Source organism: Nipponia nippon, unplaced genomic scaffold (genome assembly GCF_047370975.1).
Source record: "Nipponia nippon isolate SJK-2023a ecotype South Korea unplaced genomic scaffold, ASM4737097v1 scaffold_4, whole genome shotgun sequence".
Classification (NCBI taxonomy): domain Eukaryota; kingdom Metazoa; phylum Chordata; class Aves; order Pelecaniformes; family Threskiornithidae; genus Nipponia; species Nipponia nippon.
Genome location: NW_028262358.1, coordinates 11069209 through 11090236, shown reverse-complemented (window position 1 = coordinate 11090236; position 21028 = coordinate 11069209). Strand labels below are relative to the sequence as shown.

The 21028-nt window shown below is 46.4% G+C and overlaps 1 protein-coding gene across 9 annotated transcripts in view; it reads right to left on the bottom strand.

The window, feature by feature from the left end:
* SERTAD2 (SERTA domain containing 2) overlaps nt 1-21028 on the bottom strand; it is an 82121-nt gene that overhangs the window by 15683 nt on the left and 45410 nt on the right. For 2 of the 9 annotated variants that reach the window (XM_087777098.1, XM_087777097.1), the window contains exon 2: nt 5096-5252. The exons of 2 other annotated variants lie outside the window; for them this stretch is intronic. The gene's annotated coding sequence lies outside the window, so the exon portion shown is untranslated. Of the gene's footprint in view, nt 1-1439; nt 1877-2657; nt 3839-3919; nt 4243-4316; nt 4636-5095; nt 5253-21028 lie in introns of those variants that run through there. 5 more of the 9 variants (XM_087777101.1, XM_087777102.1, XM_087777096.1 and 2 more) reach the window with 5 other exon arrangements.

Below are 21028 nucleotides of genomic sequence, written 5' to 3'. Positions count from 1 at the left end.
CATTTGCACTTTTCTTTTTGTATTCACTATATTAAGAATACAGTTTTTATTCTAACTTCACTGGAAGTAGAAGCCATCAGATGAAATCCAATACATCTTACTGGTGTGAAAGCTAAGAAAACAGGCTTCGGCTCCCAATAATTACACAGACTGAGACTCATGTCATTCAACGCCACCTAAAACTCAATTCCAGAGCAATATTAATGAGAAATTCCTCTTTAAGCCCACTGCTCCTCAAAACACTGACCACGTTATATAGGTTGGGAACTTCAGATGTTATATGGCAACACCTACGGTTTGGCGTACCAAGCAGAGCAGAGTACCGAACCCGGCCTCTTATTGGGAAGAATAATGGTTTGAACTTGCTTAACGTAGGACTCTGAGCATGGTTTTACTATCACTGCAGCAGCCTGAATCCACAGCCACTCTGATGTGGTGGTGGCTGCTGTCTCATTGGAGCTGGCTGAGCCTCCACGCTCAAAGAAGGGACACATGAAAAACAAAAGCTCGCTCTCTGGTGACTTAACAGCTTCTTTGGTCCTCTCAAACCACCTTGCTCCTCGTCAGGACTGAAAGCCATTTCTGAAGACTGATGAGGCTGTATCACCAGCTGCCCAATGCCCCCAGAGACCGGCGCCGCTCTCCCTCGGAAATGCCCCTCAAATCAGCTCTTCCCCACCCAGGAATTCCCCTTTGCGCCGGAGGAATCTCCCAGTTGCAGGTCTAGCACGTCTTCACAGCTCCTCCTGGCCACTCTGCAATGACACCAAGCATTTGACACATTCATCGGGAGCCATCCGTGAAGCAAACGTCACTGGCACCGTGCAGTTTCTCTTCTGCACAAGAACACACCATTTAATACTCGTACAGCCATGAGGCGGAGGGCATGGACCCTGCTGTGATCAGTGCTGTACAGACGCAGGACATACAGGCCGATTACTTCCACAAAACCTCTGTCATCTCCCAGAAACACATTTTCTTTGGACTCTGTTTTGCTTAACTTCGGTGGAGTTCAGTTCAGAACACCCAATGGCAAAGTTAGCGCTGCATTTACAGCGCTTTCCTTCCCCACTTGTGTTGAACAGTCAGCATTGTTATCTTATTTTTTGTTATAGTGTTTGCACTGGTAATGCTGAACAAACCTGAAGCCTCCACTACAGCAAACACAAAAACTGACTTTGTTTATAAAAGACTTAAATAACTAACACATGTTGAGGGTCTCTCTCCATTTACAGAAAACAGGCACTTCTTCGTGACAGCACAGTTTCTCCGACTGATGGAAGTTTAGAAATAAAACAAGTGGCAGAAAACATGCAATTATATCCCCCTGAAGAAAATGAGCACTGTTCTCAGACTGGCAAACTCCGTTTTCTACAAACTATTAATTAGCAAAAGATTCATCTATACTAAAGATCTGTGCTTACTGCCAACCTGCTTACTTTTAAGCTGGACCTTGCTCTCTCCTTTGGAACACTGCTGATCTTTGGACTTGGTAACTGAAGGCTGCCATTTCTGGCACTGATTTGTGTGCGTGTTCAGGAACCGTTGCAACTGGAGCTGTCTCCTCATGAGCCGGTTACACCTATAAAGCTGAGTTAAAAGAAGGTGTCTCTCTTGCTACCCAGCCCTTATAAAAAGAAGATCACCAGAAGACTACTTACACTTTCAAAGTGCTACATTCTCCTTGCTTGACAGATTACACTTTAAGATGTTACATAAAAGCAAAAATAGTCACAAATATTTTGGATCACCTGTCTAGCGTTAGCACTGCCGGAGATGAACTGTGCCAGGAGTGTTTTACATCAGTGTGAAAAAAGTCAGAGTTCCTAAAAAAAAAATTTTTTTTCGCTATGAATTATTTATTGGAAAAATAAAAGCAGCTTGTGTAAATGATGGCAAAAAATCCTTCAAACTCAATATTGCATAAGATCTGTTGTACTTCATGGAAACTAAACAAAAAATTTAGAATATGAAATTTGAGGTTTTCCTTGATATTAGGACATTATCTCAAACTCCTTGATGCCTCTCAGGCAGGCAACTCGAGTGCTTGGATTATTTATATTATTATTTCCACCAAAACACTGAGAAACTGTCATTATTTCATCTTTTCCATTAAAAAGAGCAGGTGTATAAAGGAACACAATTACAATTCTTAATAAATCAGCACCTACAGACGTATTTAATGCTCTTTAAGACTGCTTCATCTACAGAAAAAACCCGAAGTACCTACGGCTAGTAAGTTTCTTTTCATTTGTTTTTAATCAGCTTCAGAGAAAAAGAAATCAGCTTGACAGGAAAATCAAAGCGGTGTTTTAATATGCACAAAGTCTAGCTTGATTCGTTAGCAGTCCAATCCAGTTCCTGTAGAAAAGGAGTGGGTGGTTTTTGCTACCAACTTAAATGGAAGTAGGATCAGTCACAAAAGGAGGAAGATCTACAGCTGCTACGTTAGATGCTGCAATACTTGCCTGGACAATGGAAGTATTCCCTAGGACACGCTCTCAGATACCTGTCTGGCAGCACAAACTGCTAATCCTCCTCCTATCTCTACCACTACCACTAGCTCATTATGTTAAATCAGATTCCAAAGATACCATCTTATTATGTAAAAATGTATGCATTTTAACTTCAAGCAGAAAGGGCTACTTTCAATTTACCTTGCTTAATCAACTGCTTAATTTCTACAGCAATAGAAGTACAAGTAGCAGCAACTTTTAAGAAAACACAGTTCATTTCTACAGTTCATTTTAACATGTGAAAGCTTCCTGTGCGCTTAGATGGAAACTGAGGTGCCTCTGTCAATTTTGTACCCTGTGAGAAACCCGTAAGACACGGGCATGTTCGTTAGTGCAGGTGAATCCCTAAAAAAAAAAAAATCAGAATTAAAAGGTAGGAAGTGTCATTTCAACTCACACCAACAGAAACTGTTTACTCCATTTGAGAGACACAAGCATAAAACTGATGTTAGGGGGCGGCCAAGCCCTCTACCACCATTGTTTGAGCAATGGCATATTCTACGGTGGCCAAATCCAGCACCCACTGACGGCAGCGAGAGCCACCCCACTGACTTCACCGGGCACTAGCCGAAAAACCCTGGACTTTCCTGATCCCGAGAGCTTTGGACTTGTCTGAACACAGACCGCCACACACAACAGCTCTGGCGTGCTGCACTGAAGTTCGGGCAAAGGGGCTGACAGTCCCCCCAGATGGAGATGAAATGGGCAGATTTGGTTTATTTTACACCGGCAGCTGACCCGTAGCTGTAAATCAGCCACCAAGGGTCCCAGGGGACAGCACACGAAGCCCTCCATAGATAGATTTTCAACAAAAGCATCCCTAGGTTTTCCAGCTGTGCTTCACAAAACGCAAAAAATGACAGCAGGTAACTGCACTCCTATTTTCACGCTTAAGGAGAACTTATCCTTCCAGATCCTGACACACCGACTTGAGTAAAGCAGCAAACGCTCTAAATGAAAGTGGCATCGCAAAAGGATTTTTTTTCAAGTGCTTCCCCACCCTGAAGGAAATCCCAATAAAGAGTTTTTTCGCCATCGTTTCCAAAAGATGAACCACCCTGCTCACAAAAGCCCCCCCAGACGCCTGTCTCTCCGTGCTGGCGGTGCTCCCAAGGAAGACCCAAGCGCGCTATTGCTCAGGGAAAAGCCACGCTAATCCCCTGCCCTGCTGCCGCCCTAACACCAACCCCTGGAAAGGTCCAGCCAGCGGGGCCAGGCGGGTCCTGCCCAGCCATATGTCAGCTTTGCTCCAGCGGAGTGAAAGTCTCCCCCAGGCCCTCTGAGCTCTCCCGGCACTACGACACTCTGAGGGGGTACCCTGAAGTCCCCGCTCTTGCAGGGAAAACGCAGGAAGGCTGTAGCCTCCCGGGTCGAGGGGCTCCCCGGCGCACACGCTAACTTACCGGGGTGAAGCCGGTTTCTCCGAGTCGGATGTAGCAGGGCTCCGGAGACCACAGCCGCCCGCACTACCGGGGCCGGCACAGCAGCCCCGATAAAAAGTATATTCCAACTACACGCACGCACCTGCTTCGGCCCGGGATCTCCGAGCATCGACGAGGGGGAGAGGTATTTTAAGAGCAACTCCGCCGCTCTCCCTCCTCTGCTCATCTCAGCACGATTGCCCCCGGAGGAGAGGGGGAGGACGCCCGCCCCGAGCTCCTCTGCCCGGGCACAAATTTAAAGGTAGAGATGAAACAAGCCCCGATGACTCGCAAAGCCGGGGCGGGGGGGGTGGGTGTCGCGGCCCCCCGCTCCCCCCGAGCCCACGCCGCTGCCCCGCAGCCCCCCAGCCCCACTCACCACATGCAGCTCCACCTGAGAACTAACGCATGGAGGGGGGGGGGGGGGGAGGTCGCAAACTCTCGCCCTAGAGCAGCTCCATATGTCGCTCCCTCGCCGCGCCGCTGCGGGGAGGGGCCGGGTGGGATGCGGAGGAGGAGGAGGAAGAGGAGGAGGAGGAGGCAGGCGCAGGCGGCGTGAGGATTTAAGCCTCCGCTCTGCCCGGGCGGCTGCGATCACGCAGCATTATACAATGGAGGAGGAGGAGGAGAGGGAGGCGGCCCCGGCCCCGGCTCCCAGCACTTGCCGCCAGCACTGACGACAGGGGCGGCTCCGGCGAGCTCCTCGCCCTCCGGCCCGCGTCAAAGCTCCGCCTCGGCCCCGGCCTTCCTCCCCCGCCCCCCCCCCCCGCCGCCCCCCCCCCCCCCCCCCGCCCCGCGGCCGCCGGCGCGGCTCCCCGCGCTGCCCACGCGTGCCTCTGCCCCGGGCGGGCGGCGCGGACCCGCAGCGCGGCCGCTGCCGCCGGGGCTTCCCCGGGGAGCGCCGGGCCCCGCGCCGGGCCAAAGGCGGGTGCCAACGCGCCCCGACCGCAAATATGACAAGTATCCCTGCTATCCGGCGGCGAGGACCCGGCCGGGGGACGGGGCCCTGCTCCCCCGCGGGGCTGGCCCCCAGGGCGTCCCGGCCCCCCCACCCCGCCCCCGGTCAGCCCCCGGCCGGGCCGGGCAGGGCAGAACCGGGGAGTGGGGGCTGGAGAAAGCCCAGAGCGCTGCCGGCCGCCCCCCGCCCCGGGAGCTCACCTGGGAGCCGAGGGAGGCGGCGGCCCCCCTCCGTGGGATCCTCGCTGCTAATTTGGGCCGTGCAGATACCACCGAAGCACAAAAAGGAGGCCAAGCGGAGATGTTCGAGCGCAGGAGGACTTGGGGGAAGGGGGGAGAGCTCGGCACCAGGCGCTATCTGGAAAGAAGACGATTATTTTAAGTTACCTCAATGACTGTGTTTCGAAAGGGGCCGTAATCCCAGCCGGCGCTGTAAAAGGCGATTCAAACACCTTCCAGTTTTGGCTGCAGCCCCAGCAGCATCTCGGATCGTTCCGGCCTTTCATGTCCCACTAAACCGGCTGTACTTCGGGACAATAAAGCTTTAAGACCTAACATAAAGGCGATTATTAGTCATTAATACCACGACTCGTTTAGGTATTATGCTCAAAATGGTCTGTAACGATTTGTGATCAATCAAGCTGATGGTCTTGTTAGAAATTAAGTTCCATTTTCAGCTAGAAAACCGAAAAGGAAAAGAAGGATACTTTTTGAGGGAAGATTTCTTTAACCTGGAAATTGTATCTGTCAAAAATCCACAAAGGGGGAAAAAAAACCCAATTAAAATAGTGAATCTGCCAAAACAGAAGGAGATTACGTGATGATTTTATGGATTCTTAAAATTATAATTGGAAAGACCCCATCTAATTGAGGTTTAAACACCAAGACTGGTATTTCAGATAAGACTCTGCTGAAGTCACTACAATGGGAGGAAAGGGCATCAGATCTAAAAACCACCATTTGACTTCGCCAGTTCTGGAGGCCTCGGCACACCTTTCCCCTTCCACCCGCGCTACCAGCCGTTCCTTTGAGGAGATCCAAACCCTCTCGTCCTCTCTGTCCGCGATACAGAGGTAGCCCTGAACCAAATCTGCAAAGCAATTCACGAACCGTTTACTGAATTTTGACGAGTGACTTGTGAATTGCTCAGGAGCTGGCAAAAATTAGAACCAGAGTTTCCCCTGGCTGGATACTTTCCAGCAGCCAGGCGCTGAAATTTGGTCCTTCTACTTGGGAAAACAAGCCTCTTCTTGAAATTACAAGTGTCTTAATAAAAAAATCATTAAATAAAAGGAAAAGCTTCATTTTCTTTAGGGCATGAATGGAGCGGTACCTGCCTGGTAGGCTTCAGACTACTCAAAAGCCACCCAAAATATTTGTACATTTTTCGACTGGGTTTTTTTTTTTTGCATGCCAGATCCACCAAATTTCGGGGCCACATTCTGCCCTCCTTTCCACCAGATTTGTAACATGGTGGGTTCTGGCCTTGCGTAATTGCGCTGGGGATGCATCCAGCCAAGCAGCGCCTGCCTTCCGGAGCTCAAAGTCCGCAGGAGGTTTACAGTCCCCGTGCCTGGGTGTGTGCACGCTATCACCGGCACCATAGGCATAACCACAAACATTTGCTAAATAAGCAGCTGGGCTCCAGTCCGATATCCACGGCCCCGATCTTGCCACGTTATACTCGGCAGTAAAAGGCCTGAGCCTGTATTCTGAGTTTTGAACGCTTCTGACTTTGTTAGGTTGCTCCAATTTTACACCAGCATAAGAGAAAACTCACCGCCCCTTCTGTTTCCTACTGTAACTCCCCTGGGCCTTTCTTGGCAGGAGTTTATAGTCACGCTGTAACTCAGATTGTTCCTCTGAACACAACTAGTACAACCTGCATCCACACTCAGAAGCACTCTCAACCGAGCATAGGTCACAATACAAATCAATACGAGTAGAGCTCCTTCCTACGCTTCGTGTACAGCAGAGGCTCCGTCGTGGCGGGACGAGGTTAGGCTACGCAAGGCAAATAATCCTACCGCCAACCGCTTCTCACATTGCCTCTCGCCTGATTTAACGAGACCTTTCTGGCCAAGAAACTCCGCTCTGCAGCTCCAGAGCAATCTGACCAGAAGGTGTCTGCAAGGCCCAAACGCAGTTTGCCCAAACATGTTGGTAAACGCGGAGAAACAGCCTGAGACTGAGCCACAAAACACTGTACAAGGAAGTGTGTCAGCACAGGCTTCCAGAGCCTGCAGGAGATGGGGGAAAAGTCTGCTCGCCTGCGAGGAGGAGCCACCCGAAACGCATCCCATTTTGGAACGGTGCACACAAGGGCTTCCCGAGGAGCAGTAGCGCAGATGTAATTGCGCACTCGTAGCCTTGACACAGGCCCTCAAACTGCTCACACATGAGGCCAACAGCTAAAAGAGAAGGAACTGAACTGCATTTTTCTGGTACCGACCTGATGTGGGCCACAGGCATAGTCTAAGCGCAGCCTTGTCTTTGAGCAAGGATGGTCAAAGCTTGCCTGACTGAGGCCAGGTCTCTTGTAGAGCATTCAAAAACCCTCCTGTGTTAAATAAATGAACGAACAGAAATCAAAGACTGGAAAGATTAAGAGGGGGGAAAACAGACACTGGACTTCATAGGGCAATTCATCAGAAATACTACAGACTGACAGGTAATCTCTGCCTATCAACACATGCGCTAATTAGGAAAAGAGCAGCAACGTTTGGTGTGCTGGAATGTCGGCATCCCTCATGTTTTTAAAAAAAAAAAGAGGCAGTGAACTGCTTCCTATGTTTCTAATTGCATCCTTGGCCTTTTTCTTTCTAATTGCAGTACACATTAATAGTGTGAGATTTCACCAGGTAATTGTAAGAACAAAACATCTTCATTGTCTCCCTGGATGTTATTGCTTCAGTGCATGCAGGAGCTGACAGACAAAAACCTAATACTGCTCCAAGAGCAGACAACTTTTTGCAAATCAAGACCCCGTCAGCAGTAACTTGGAAAAAGCTAAATGAAGGACCTGCCTATAGCCAAGGATGCTCGTTCCACTACAGCAGTGCTCCCCACCGAGCAACGCGGGTCTCACGGGTAAGAAGCAAACACGCTACAAGCAAAGGCATGATTAAACAGCGCTACGACCTCGTGCTGTCTCCCTTTAGGCCAGCTCAGTTCAGGGGTCAGTACTGATCTTCTGGAGCAGGGCCCTTCTCATGCAAGGCTCAGCCACAAATAAAAGTAAGCCCCTCAAAAAAAACCTGGGGTGCTGCATTACTGCAGTTTGCACCCCCACACTAACAGGGATGGAGCTGCACCTGTGAGCTGAGCTGCTTGCCTTGAGATTTCAATTGCTTTTTTCCCTTTTTGCTGGTGCAAACCTTCCACTGTAACAAGGCTGCCCCACACGTCCCAAGGCACAGAGGAATCGGTTAAAACCAAAGGAAGGAATGCTCCCCTCCTTCTCACTCCAATTTTAGCTCTTTCTCTCCTTCATTTTCTGCTTTAGTTCATGTTTTTCCCTTTAATGTTTTTGTGGCAGTAGGAGAAACACCGTTCCCTAGAATGCATAATATGCTTAATTATCATTCTCTCTTAGTTCTCTAGGAAAAAAAAACCTACAGGAGAAATCAGTTTAATTAATGAGTATGACCAAATGCAGCTTTAGTTCTAATGCAGTATCATATATTATATGTCCAGTTGGGCAGTTGATCTTACTTGGGTAAAATGAACAGAGATGCAAAAAACCATGGAGCTCATGAATCAATATTCTGAGTGCAACTAACCCCTTTTGTATAGTTATTCTAAGCCTTCCTACAGATTTCGATGCCAACGTCTGTTCCCAAATACTGCTTTTGGCTTCAGTAATGCAGGATGGGGCCCATACAGTCTAGTAATAGAAAGCTGTTGCTTGGCAGTACCAAGGGTTGTGCCACATGGTAAATTCATTAAGTAATTAAGAAAAAAAAAACAAAAAACACTTAACTCCAAGACAGCACTCAAAGAGTCATACCCAGTAAAAATCCCCAGTGCGTGTCAAGGACAAGGGTGGCAAGGTTTCATCTGAAAGTAAGACTTAGTGATTTAGAAGCTTTTCAAAAGGGCTACTCTTCGCATATTAAATTATTAAGGAAATATTATGGAACAGGATTATCAGGAAAGAAAAAAAACGCAGTGTGCATTAGCTGGCTTAGTCAGAGGAGGTTTTGCTGCATTCCTCATGCATGGAGATGACTCCCTCCCTCTGTAATTCCCTGTGCACTCCCAGTCCTCTGGAGACTGCTGGTGTGCATCAGCCTCGCTCCAGCTGAAACACTCTGTCCTCTGACAGAGGTTCAGGCTGCCTACCATTGCTCTATATCTTCTCCAATCATTTTGCCTTTTCATAAACAGACGTGTTCTTTCCCAAATCCCATTCAGGCTGTATCACCTGCATGATGTGCTTCATTTTTGACGCAGGCCAGACTGTTCACACCGATGCCGTCTGTACAGCACATGGACTCCTAAAACAGTCTCCCCTTTCCACTCTTGCTTCTCGAGACACAGTGGACTGTACTTTGCATTGAGCTGAGTTTTAAACAATTTTAGGCTGCTTTTCTTCCCCTTTCAGTGCTCACTCTGCAGTCTCTCTCAAAAGCACAAGTCATTCTTTTCTGGAACACTTGGTTACTTTTTTGAAGAGAGGTTACGCTGATGTCCTGATATTCATCTCATACTGGGCCCAGTGGATTAAGAGAAAAAAAAAAATCTGCAGATAAAACCAAAGGCTCTGTTTTACAACTGCGGAGGGAATACTTTTAATAAAGAAAAAACACAGAAACAGTGGGGAAAAATACAGAGATGGCCAGTCTTCAGGCCTAATTAACCACTGGTGTAAACAGATGTCACTGCAATCAAGCCAGAAGACTTCGGCCACCCACTAGTCTTCAGCACAAACCCAACATGAGCCTGAAAATCTTAACAACATGGGGCTGTCAAACATGCGAGCCACACACACACTTCAATACAAAGGTCGTCACCATCTCCCTTATGCTGATGGACTAACATGCTCCTGGTTCACCAGGAGAGAGCAGCTCTACCAATCTGGCTTAGCACCTGAGCCGCACGTATTACAGCCCTTTTCTGAAGCAAAGCTACTCCAACAGAGCTCTAGGTGAAGCCGTACGTTTCTGGAGCACAGATGCCCCCCACGCTCTTCTTAAAAACACACCTGAAACCTGGAAGAGGCCTGGCTGCATAGGCAAGATGGAATATGTTTAGCACTGCTCAACCCTGCTGAAATGCCAAAGGCTTGATAGACCAAACGGGGCCACCAGTGGGGTGACTAGAGGCTTCTAGAAGTGGATGTTCCTGCTCAGATTTGTCACAGTAAAGCATTTGTACAACAGTAGCAATGTGTTTGAGGCTGGGAGGGCAAAACCAAAATGGTGTCGTGGCTACGGTGTTGATGTAGGGTGTTACATAGCACTGCAATATTTTATATAGCATTTAAAACCATGTCACTGGAGCTCAATGTGTTCATGCTCAGATGTGTTACGGGGGGGGGGGGGGGGGGGGGCGGAAACCAAACAAAAAACAACCCCACACCATTTCAACCCTTATTTACACGAAAACAGGAGTTAATACGTCGACATCCACATGAATGTACCCACCTCTAGCTGCTTCTGCTGGCTGGAATACAACCTGTAAAGCATATTAAAGCTCCTACACCATTTCGGGGGCTTGGGCATTTTGTTTAAAACTAGTTTCTGCAGCTTCTTAGAGCCACTAGATTCAAGCAATGCTTACCAAGTAAGATAGAGGCATTTTCCAGGTAATTCAAATTTGCAATGATAAATCCTGCCCCTGACTGTCCCAGGTGCAAAATTCTTTACAGACGATGTTTGTCTGTACTACTTTCATACAGACAGAGGTTTCTGAGGGTCTAATTTTAAATAAAGAGTGAGTGACCTACACAACTTCGGGGGGGGGGGGGGGGGGCGACCAAAAAAAAAAAAAACAACAAACCCCAATAAAACAGAAGTTAAATCTGCTGGGCCAAATTTAGAAGAGGGAAAAAAATGGAGCTGGCAAAAAACCTAGCACAAGAACATAAAATGTAGCATAAACTCCCACTGCCATTCTGTTCCACTACAAATAAATGAAGATCACCTAGAACTGAACTCATTGAGTCAATGCAGTGAATGCACAAGTCTTTCAGTTTTAACCCTTCACAGAAATGTGTGATTTCTTAAATTATGTGCAAAGAAGAGATTAAAAAAAAAAATAGTGAATGAGTACATCAGATGCTTTTACTGCCTATGCCTGTGGTAATGATTCATTTTGCCTCGCTACATTCCCTCGCGCTAGCACGGCTAAGAGTCAGCAAAAGCTCATGCTGTATATGCAGGTAAACAGACTGTGGGTGAAGTATGTATTTCTTAACTTAAAACCACCCCTGTAACGGTCAGAAATGCATTTCAGCTTTCTGAAGAAAAAGGGAACTGCACAAATTAATTTTAGGTCCTCTAACCTTTTTTATGCTCTCTCACTTTAAAGGAAGCTGTTCATTTATAGTGACCATTAGCCAAAGGCTAAAAGAGGTTTACACCTAATTAGTATTCCCAAGCAAAGATGAAACACTAAATCACTGCAAACCCACCCAGTATTTAGGATCTATCACCAGGACAAAGGAAAAAGCTGAGAATCCCCCATTTATCATCACCTCCATCTTTCACACTTCTTATGCTCTCTTTCTTTCTCCACAGTGGCTTTGGGGTGCTAATGTCCTTGAAAACTGGCAGGGGGCTGTAAGAAGGGAGAGGCAGCTCTTCTGCCTGGTCACCCCCATCTCTTATACCACTGCATGTGTCAGGATTTGTGGGGCCTGGGCGGGGGGAGATATATGTTGTGGGCAGGATGGCACGGAGCTAGGGAAGCAGGTATCCCACGTGGCATACTGCTTCCTAAAGCCAGTAGTGGCTTTCTGAAGACAGCCATAAGCAGCTCTCTCAAACAGTAATAATTCTCCCTTTTTTTAATTTTAGCCTCGGTGGGGGAGCAAAGCGGAGACATGGTGGGAGTACAGAAGGGAACAGGCCAAGTGAAATGAGTAGACCCAAGAAACAAGAGGGAAGAACCGCATCCCCATCAACAGTGCTGCTACCGAGTCCGGGGCATTCTCTGGTTTGACCTCTGGACAGCAGCAGGAGAAGAAAATCCCATGAGGAATGTCATTGAAGCTCTCCGTGCTTCTTCTCCCAACCGCAGACTTTCCCAGCACAAAAGGATGGACAGAAGCCTCCCAAACCCCTCTTTCTTTTACAGAGCGCACCATTTTCCTGCAGAGATCCAGCTTTACAAACCAGCTTCTCTCAGTTTTATTTGTCGAAGGAAAGATGTGAATGGCTGCCTTGAGCCATAACTCTTGTTCCACAACCTGTCCACAAGAGCAGCCAGGTACTTCACAGAAAGGCACCGGCCTGTTTGCAGTGGCTGGGCAGAAACAGGCACCCTCTGCCAGAGGCTCACAGCCAGGGGCTGGCCAAGTCAAGGAGGGATGATTGTCCATCTGCTATACCTTATGCCCCAGGGCATTTTCTAATCATCCACATCCAGGGGACATTCCTAGTGTGATTCCTGCTAAGCAAAAAAGTCATAATAAACCCCAGTTCCTTTGCTTGCTTACCTACACCTACAGTCCAGTAGCGTTAACCTTCAGGTTAAATCTTTTTTTTTTTTCTTCTTTCCCTACCCAACTTGTTGTTCTGCTAACTTTCCTTAACTCTTAACTAGATGTTCAGCCCCTATCATAAGAGCAAAAGAAGTTAAGCAGATGTCAAAGTGCTGATAATTTGACTCCACACACGTACACAAATACTATTCCCATGCAGGTCAGCAGACAGAAACCTCTTTTTGCTGGCAGCATTCTTCAAAGGAAACTCTTTCTCATCTGAGCAGCTGGGAAAGTGCAAGCGCCCGCTCCTACTCTAGTTGTGGGGTTTGTAGAAAGAGCTGCCCCCTAAGAACGCCGGTGTGTTACTCTTACCAGCGAGAAGGGAAGCCTGGCATTTGATGGGTTTGTTTTGGTTTTAAAAGGAGAACAACCTAAAACAAACCACCTCTGTTAGAGAAACATCCTCTTCCATGAGATGTTCAGGTGAAAGACCTCAGATTCCCAACATATTTTCGCTAGCTGTCACAGCTGATGTGGGCGAAATCATAAGAAGGAAATGCATTTGTTGTTTTGAACTTTTTTTCCTTTCATTTAGCAAAGATTCCCCTTAAATAAATGGAAGTGGGGAGATCTTGAAATAAGCCCTAGCAAGTTTTAATCACACTTTTTCTTCTTGTGAGCGAGCCGTCATTCAGTAGCTAGGTGGTTCTAAATAAAGAACTCTAGTCAACAACAGGAAATAACTCCCACAGAAAAAAAAGGGCAGAATACAAACTCTCAGCAACTCTCGTACATAGCTCACAACGGCCTTTTGTTCCACGCACATTAAGTCTAAAATCTTTACTTTTCAGAACATGTTCTTGCTCTAAGTAATTAAAACTTTTTTTTTCTTGTCGCAAGTACGGATCCCTTCCTTGCCTTTCTCCCCAAACAGTCACATCTAAGAGTCAGAAAATACCAAGCTATTCCCATTTCATTTAATAAGTTAAGGACATGATGACCAGGATTTTCAAAAGTTACTGATGGTGGTTTTTTATCTTTTTTTTTTTCCCTTTTTTTTTTTTTTTTGGCAGGGAGGAGGTGCACCGTTGTGTCCTCAGCTGCGAACAGTTTACATCCTTCTTAACGTTCAGAAACCACTTCGTGTTCAGAAAGTACAGAGCACCTGGTCTGTGGGGAGGGAGATAAAGGAGAAACCACACATCTCTAGCCACTTTTTAAAAACTCAGGCTAGTGTCTAATCATCAGCTTTTAAATTGTACAAGATGTCACGGGCCAAAGCCTGCAAACATTACTGTCTCCCCCTGCACACAGTCTTCCCAAATTCAGCAGAACAGCCTGGCAGCGGGATCTGACCCGGCCGTAAGACAAGCACCTTACATGGGAAGCACTGGCTGCGCTTTGCAGAGGAAACATTTTCAGCCACAACCCCAGCATTTCTGGAGTTTTGACAGTTCAGGTTAACCCACCTGGGTTGATAGGCTACTCCCCCCTTTGCTGCACAGGTTAGGCAGATAGGACAACAGCATCCCTGCTGATCCCACTCCTCAATTCCCTTCCTCCTCCCAGCCTGTGATTCAGCCTCGCAGTAGGAAAACAGTAACAGTCCCTGGCTATGGGAGAGAGCTGAGTTGTTAGCAAAGCTGGTTGGAGCTGAATGTGTTCAGTCTCTTCAGGCAGGAGAGTACAAGAAGACGCACCATATTCTGCTCAAGACAAAGTGTGTTGACATGCTGTAGGAGGAAATCTTATCTAGTATGGATTCGGGCAGAAGGGTGAATAGGATAAAAGCCTTTAGGAGATATTGGAAAGCAGACTGGGGACAAAAGCAGCACAGACCAACCTGGAACAGAACGTAGAACTCCAATTAACAAGAAACTTAGCCATACCAGCACTCGATGGATGAGAAACCAAGGGAATATAAATAGGAGGACAGGAGGAAAAAAAAAAACCACAAAACACAACACAAGAGTTTGTTCTGGTTAAACTTTAGGCTGTGAAATAGTGTCTATAGCTGCTTTCACAGGAGCCTGTCTAGCCTATAGTGCCCACAATAGCTACACACACAGTTCTATATTCTTGTAACGGGGTTTTCAAGAAAACCAGCATTAACAATCCGTTGGTTTTGTTGGCTTTTTGTTTTATTTTCTTTTTTTTAATTCCTTAAACTTTTAACTGATGGTCTGCTACTGTCAATAACCAAGTTCTTCTATTGGGTGTCGTTTGGGAACGTACCTCAAACCCTACCATAGCTTCCAGTTTATGCTGAGCAAAGATGATCCCAGGCTTCAAGAAAAGGGATAAATTCCCCTTTTCACCCCCAAAGAAACTTAATCTGCAATCCCTCTTAGAGAGGTAAGATTGCTCCCTCAGTGGAGAAGTACAACTCCAAAACATGCATATCGCAGACTCGGGCCAGAGTCTCTCATCTCTATTAGGACGCAGCAGGCGCACCTTAGTTCCTAAGAAACAGGAGACTATCTCCATACAAAACTGGCAGTATCAGACCAGAAGACAGAAATGCCTGGCAACCTGATCAATAGTCCACATATCGGTCCCTTTGCTTTGCTGGAGAAGTAACAGGGTTAGGGCTAGTGGAAAAAAATGCAGATTGCAGGACTGAGCACAAGATACAAAAATGCACAACCAAAATCCCTGAAATAATACACCGGTTAACTCCATCTGGCTTTGAAAAAGTGTGGTTTTGGTGTGCCAGGGGAATTTTAAGATGGCTGCCGCTTGTTAGCTGCCATGGATAGGTCTCTGCAAGGAGGTGGGAGAGCTTCTTTAGGAATGTAGCTATCATTTGTGGCAAGTATCTTCTGGAGTACAAACATGTATACAGCAGATTTTAGTGATCAGCTGAGTCCATCATCTCTCCATCAAATCACCCGATGTGGCTCTGTCACATTACAACCTAACTGTAAAATGAATTTCCATTTTAGAAATCAGTCCTGTTTGAATTACACAGCTGCAAGAATCAAGGTTACAGATCCAGACTGGATTTAGTAGCTGGAATATGTGAACTAGCTCAGTGTGCACACGTGTGTACCTGTGTGTTTGTGTGCATGTGCACCATCAAAAGTTTACAGGAAGAGCAAATCAGATTTGCTTCCTAATGCAAAATGAACACACAGGCTGAAGAAACTCCACATTCAAATCTAGCCCAGAATAAGTCTTGGTGGTTGTATTATAAAGTCCTCGAAAGGGGGTTCAAACCTGAACTTGCAATTATAGCCTCTTCTGGTTTAGAAAATAGATGTCACTGCTGAGAGGTCCAGACTCCTCTTGAACTTTTGGAAAGGAAGAAAAATTGACGTAGCAATGTATCCTAGAACAGCTGTCCCACCATTTCCCAGCTCTCACCCATTAGGTTAAACACTACAACGATTTCAGTGGGACCAGCACACTTTAAAAGATGTAGTCTCTCTGTCTTTTTCTCTCTCTCACTGAATGATATTTCTGCCCACATGCACTGACACATACAGTGTCTAACAAGGCTGTGATTCATTTTCAGTTCTAGTCATGCTCACAAGTGATGTAGCACACTTGCTGTGCCTTCAGGATCTGCGTAATTTAGCTTCATTTTCTCTGCCCCCACCCAGCATTAAGTGAAGTTCCAACAAAGCCAAGTCATCTCCCACCAACTCACCCTCCCACCTGCTTGGGGGATGTGTACAGCAGGAGTCTGAATAATAATAATAACAACAACAACAACAATAATAAAAAAATTAAATCTTTTTTTTTTTTTTTTTAAGAGAGAGAAGGGGATGAGAACTTGAGAGATACCGTGAATTGTTAGAAAGCTTCCTAACATGCACAGGGAGTGAATAATAATAATAATGGGATGTATACTACCAGATCACTGAATAAGCTGTATCAATCCTGAATCATCTCCCCGTACATGTTAAAAGCAGCAGTGTGTCTTGCATCGTGAATATCATTCATGTTCATGATTAAAAAAAAAAAAGATTGACATGAAATCAGAATCCCTGATTTACAAAGGCAAACACCTCCTCAGCCTCTCCCACAGTAACCCCGTAGCGACCATTCACTTGTCCTCTCTCCTGTTGAAGTGACTTTGCCCAAGTGCAAATGTCAGCGAAAGCTGTTAGCACGTCCCAACTGCAAACCTCTCAGTGACTACCATCCATCACGAATTACATGCGGTGGTTTTGTGATACAAATTACAAGCTGCTTCCGAGCTAAACTCCATGTATTTGAGGCATGAGGCCAAGCTTGAACAAAGTGAAAGACGGGCTTTTTATTTGATAAATCTCATTATCTCACTGGCATTCAAAATTCATCTTAGACACAGAAACGCATCACAAAGTAGTTCTGTAGTTACTTGGAAGAGCCAAGATGCTTTAACATGTAAGTTAAAAGGTGTTTACACCCCCATCACACTAACATTTCTAGCTCTCCCCCACCTTCAACCTGGAACTATGTTTTGATGGAACAGAAATCTTGATTTTTCAAAAGAAAACCAAGTCAATTGCATTTCTTCAGCAAACATCCCCAGACAAAACTGAGTCACTGCAGGCTCCTTCAAGCAGATCTTAGTGATCTGCATGATTTCCTTAATCCCTAACCAATGACACAGGGAAAGAAGAATTAGCACCAAAAACTAGAAGGCACTTCAACATTACAGATATAATACTGAGAGGGTCGCTGCCACCTCAGAGCTACAGCGAACTAATAGGACACATACGGTCTTTCTTCCTTTACATGAAACACGTATGCAAGGCCCCCCACTGCCTAAGACCCCCCCCGCTCCCCAGCTAAGCAGCCTCTCCTGCTGCTGACCCCCATTCATGACCAACACGAGCAAGCCAGAGCAGAGATTAAATTCCCTACTTGCTGTTGGGGCCTATCTCCTCCTCTTCCTCGCTCACTAAATGCTCGTTCAGTTTGGCCACGCAGCTCACCAGCCCAGTTACTTGCATGTCCCCAGCTTGGGCACATTTAACCATCCTGCAAAGGCAGAGCCCAAGAGGACACCAGAGTTTTGGGCCACCCCAGGCTTGTCCAAGCCTAATGGTTGGGGGAGGTGGAGTTCCTCTCTCTGCCTTCCCACCACCCTCCATTTTTCTGCCAGGACAAGCCTGGGCTGATCAGGAGCTGGAGAAATACATTGAAATTTCCTCACGGTCATTTGTTCCTGATCCCTTCTCTTCCTCAGAAGCTCTCAACTCTATCAAAGAAATGGAGGAGTGACCACAGCCAGGGAAGGGTTGATGTTCATTTCTGATGTATACCACACATGACTGGGAAGAAACTGGATCATCCCATGAGGCTGATATTACGAAGGGCTCTAGGAGCTCTGAAACATTTGGAGGAGGAGAGTTCCTGGGGCTGGATATTCGTTGCAAGTAACGGGTCAGGCAAAAAAAGCAGCGGACTGTCATTTCAGCAAATGGGCTACTGCCTCATTTTGCAAATTGAAGAAATGAAGCACAGGGAAACTACGGGATGGCTTATTGTGGAAATGAAAGTCAAGCCCATGTGTTTTGATTTCCAGAGCACTCAACACAAGTCCAGCCTGCCTCATCCACGAAGTCACCTTGTAAACATCCTCAGGGCAGGGCCTGCACCTCTCATTTGCTTTACGTCTGTGGCTTCCAGTCTTTCCTCGTTTGCAGTTCCCTTCATGCTTTCCAATAGGGTTGTGCGTTTAAACCTGCTGACAACAGGCTTGCTTTCCCTGGCTTTCCTGCACATCTTACATGTAGCCTGTGGATCCTTGTAAGACAAAACCCATGGTCTGTTCTCCATTGCTGCAGATGTCCTTCTTTTCCTCCTGTGTCCTTCTTTTCCTACTGATCCCTACACACCACAAGAGTCAGCAGCAGGCATTTTCAAAGTAGCCCTAACTCAGCCTAGTTGCCCTAATTCAAGACAAAAGCGCAGAGCTTCCCTGTCATTTCAGCGTTTCCCATCTCAAGGTATGGGAGCTGTTGATCTCCCACATGAAAATGCATTATGCTGTCAGCCCAGCCTAAGGGCTGTTATTTAATTTACTTGAGGAGGTAAGTGAAAGCCCCTTCATGCAAATGCTTACAATGTGATCTGGAAAACAGCAGGCGTAATTAGATAAAATGGCAGCAAAGCCCACCAGGGAAATAATGTTAATTCATGAGGATTTTCCTCTCCACCTCCCTCTCAGCAAGATTTGAAGCCAAGGAGGGGGGAAGAAAAAAAAGAATCAGAATGCACCTCAATGATCTATCTCTTGGTGAAGTAGAAAAACAGGACACCAGCCACTGGGGTCATCTAAAAATGCCTCAGCACAGCACCTCTGGCAGGATTGGCAGCCCATGCTCCTAGCGATGAAGCACCGAAAGCAAAAATTGCTCTGTCACCGTCATAAGTTATTGCGAGTAGAGACGTGAGCCAACATCCCTAAACTTCACACCATCTCCTGACCAGGCAATGGAGAAGATTCGTCACATGATAACGCCATCAGTGCAACCCCCTACCCCCAGTAATAACAATAAAACCAGAGCTCTTTTGCAAGTCTTGAGAGCAGATCTGGCATTTCCAACCCAATCACAAATTCTTTCCCTCAGAAACATCCAGGAAAGGATTTTGACCAAATTGTGTCACAGCATCGTCGGTAAAGGAGAGCGCTACAGCACCGCGCTCTCAACGCACGAGGCACCGATATGAACGGCAGCAATGCTCTCGCAGTGGCCTCGGGAAGCCATAGCTCTGTGTTTCAGCTTCTGCCAGCTTCTCCCTCCCACCTAGAAGCCAGCCAGGAAAGTCACCTCCTGATTGCTGACCTGCCACTACCAAAATGGATTCCAATTAGCCAACTCACTCACGGCTATTAGGAAAGAGAGACGTTTTTTGTTGTTGAGTAATTACTCCTCATGAAATGGCTTACATCCCTAGTTGATTAGGTCACAACACACTGTGAACAAACTGATGTAACAGAGATATCTTTAACCTGCTAAATTAAGGCATACTTTCTCGATATAGAAAGCTTAATTGAAGCCATGCATGGGGTACTTACCAAAGGCATCTAGACACAGAATTGTAACATTCACAAACAAACAACGGTTGAGACTGAAAGACAACCCATGCACATCCAACTTGCATATTAATTGGGAAAAAAAAAAAAAGCTGGTTTGTTTGCTTACTGCGAGGATAGTAAATGACTCAAAGTGAACAGAGTAGTTTGACATCAGCAGTTAAATATGTAATGGCAATATTCAGGTGGCAGGTATGGAAGAAAAGAGATTTGTTTGTTTGTTTGTTTCCCTATATGCCTTCCCCCAACTAACAGAGCAAAAACCTCTTCCTCTAGTCAGGGATTCACTTGTTAAAGTAATCAGAAATACACAAAGTTATTTTTTATACAAAGCCCAAATAACCACATAGTAAGTGCCAGCCCTGCCACAGCGAGGGTTCCCAAAACACAGCCCATGAAGCCCCCCAGAAGAATCTTTAACCACAGTCAGACCAGGTTGCATTGCAAATAAGTTTGGTTACATTTTCTCTCCCTTCACAAAATCCCAACTTTCCATGTCCCTCCACAAACAAACCTTCAGCCGCCTGGAGAACAGCAGCTCCTCTGCCATTTCTATCAAGTCATCCAACATAGTACACCGGTTTACTTAAAACCAAACCCAATTCCCCAAGCCCGTAAATACCGATGATTTCCTGATTTTGGGACTTGCCCATCCATTAAAAAGGAAGCCGTTCTCTTTATGGATTGTAGCCCTAATCTTTCAAACAGTTACGCCTGTGCTTAGCAGGAGCACGCGAGCACTTCAGTCCAACATAAGCATCTGTCGAAGCGAGGCCAATATTTCCTGTTGCAGTTAAAAACACATTATACAGTTAGGATGGAAAAACATGACTGCGACACAAAATCAACCCTTCTCTTCCCATTTCAGGGTGGGGGGGTTGGGGAAGCACTCACAGTGTAAATATATGTGACAAGGGCCTGGATAGAGTGAGTGCCATGAACAGCTTTATACCGTGTTGGCTTTCTAAGTCGGGAAACCGACTGGGTGTCATTTAATCTCCTAGATTAAAATCACTTAGCGAATATTGTATTGTTTCACTGTTCTCGCTGTCATTTCAGTGTTCAGGGCCTCGCCAGAGCTCTGCTGCTGGCTAACTCGCCACTAATGAAACCTCGCGCAGGAGCAGCTGCCGGAATCTGTGTCAAACTGCATCTGGCACCCATCTATCTTCCAGCCATCTAAATTCACCTCTGAAATCATACAAAAGCAGCCGCAGAGCTCCCTGCAGCCACTCCAACACACCAGTCTTTGTCTCATCAAGCCTGTTAAGCAATTTAAAGCAATTTATTTTTTTAATTCGCCTTGTATTTTACAGCGGCAGCTTTTTTCCAACGAAGTGAAGAAGTTAAGAAAAAAAATTGGGGGGGGAGGGGAGAGGGAAAAGAGTGCCTTTTTTTTTTTTTTTTTTTTTTTTTTTAAAGCCTGTCAAGCTCTCAGTAGACTATC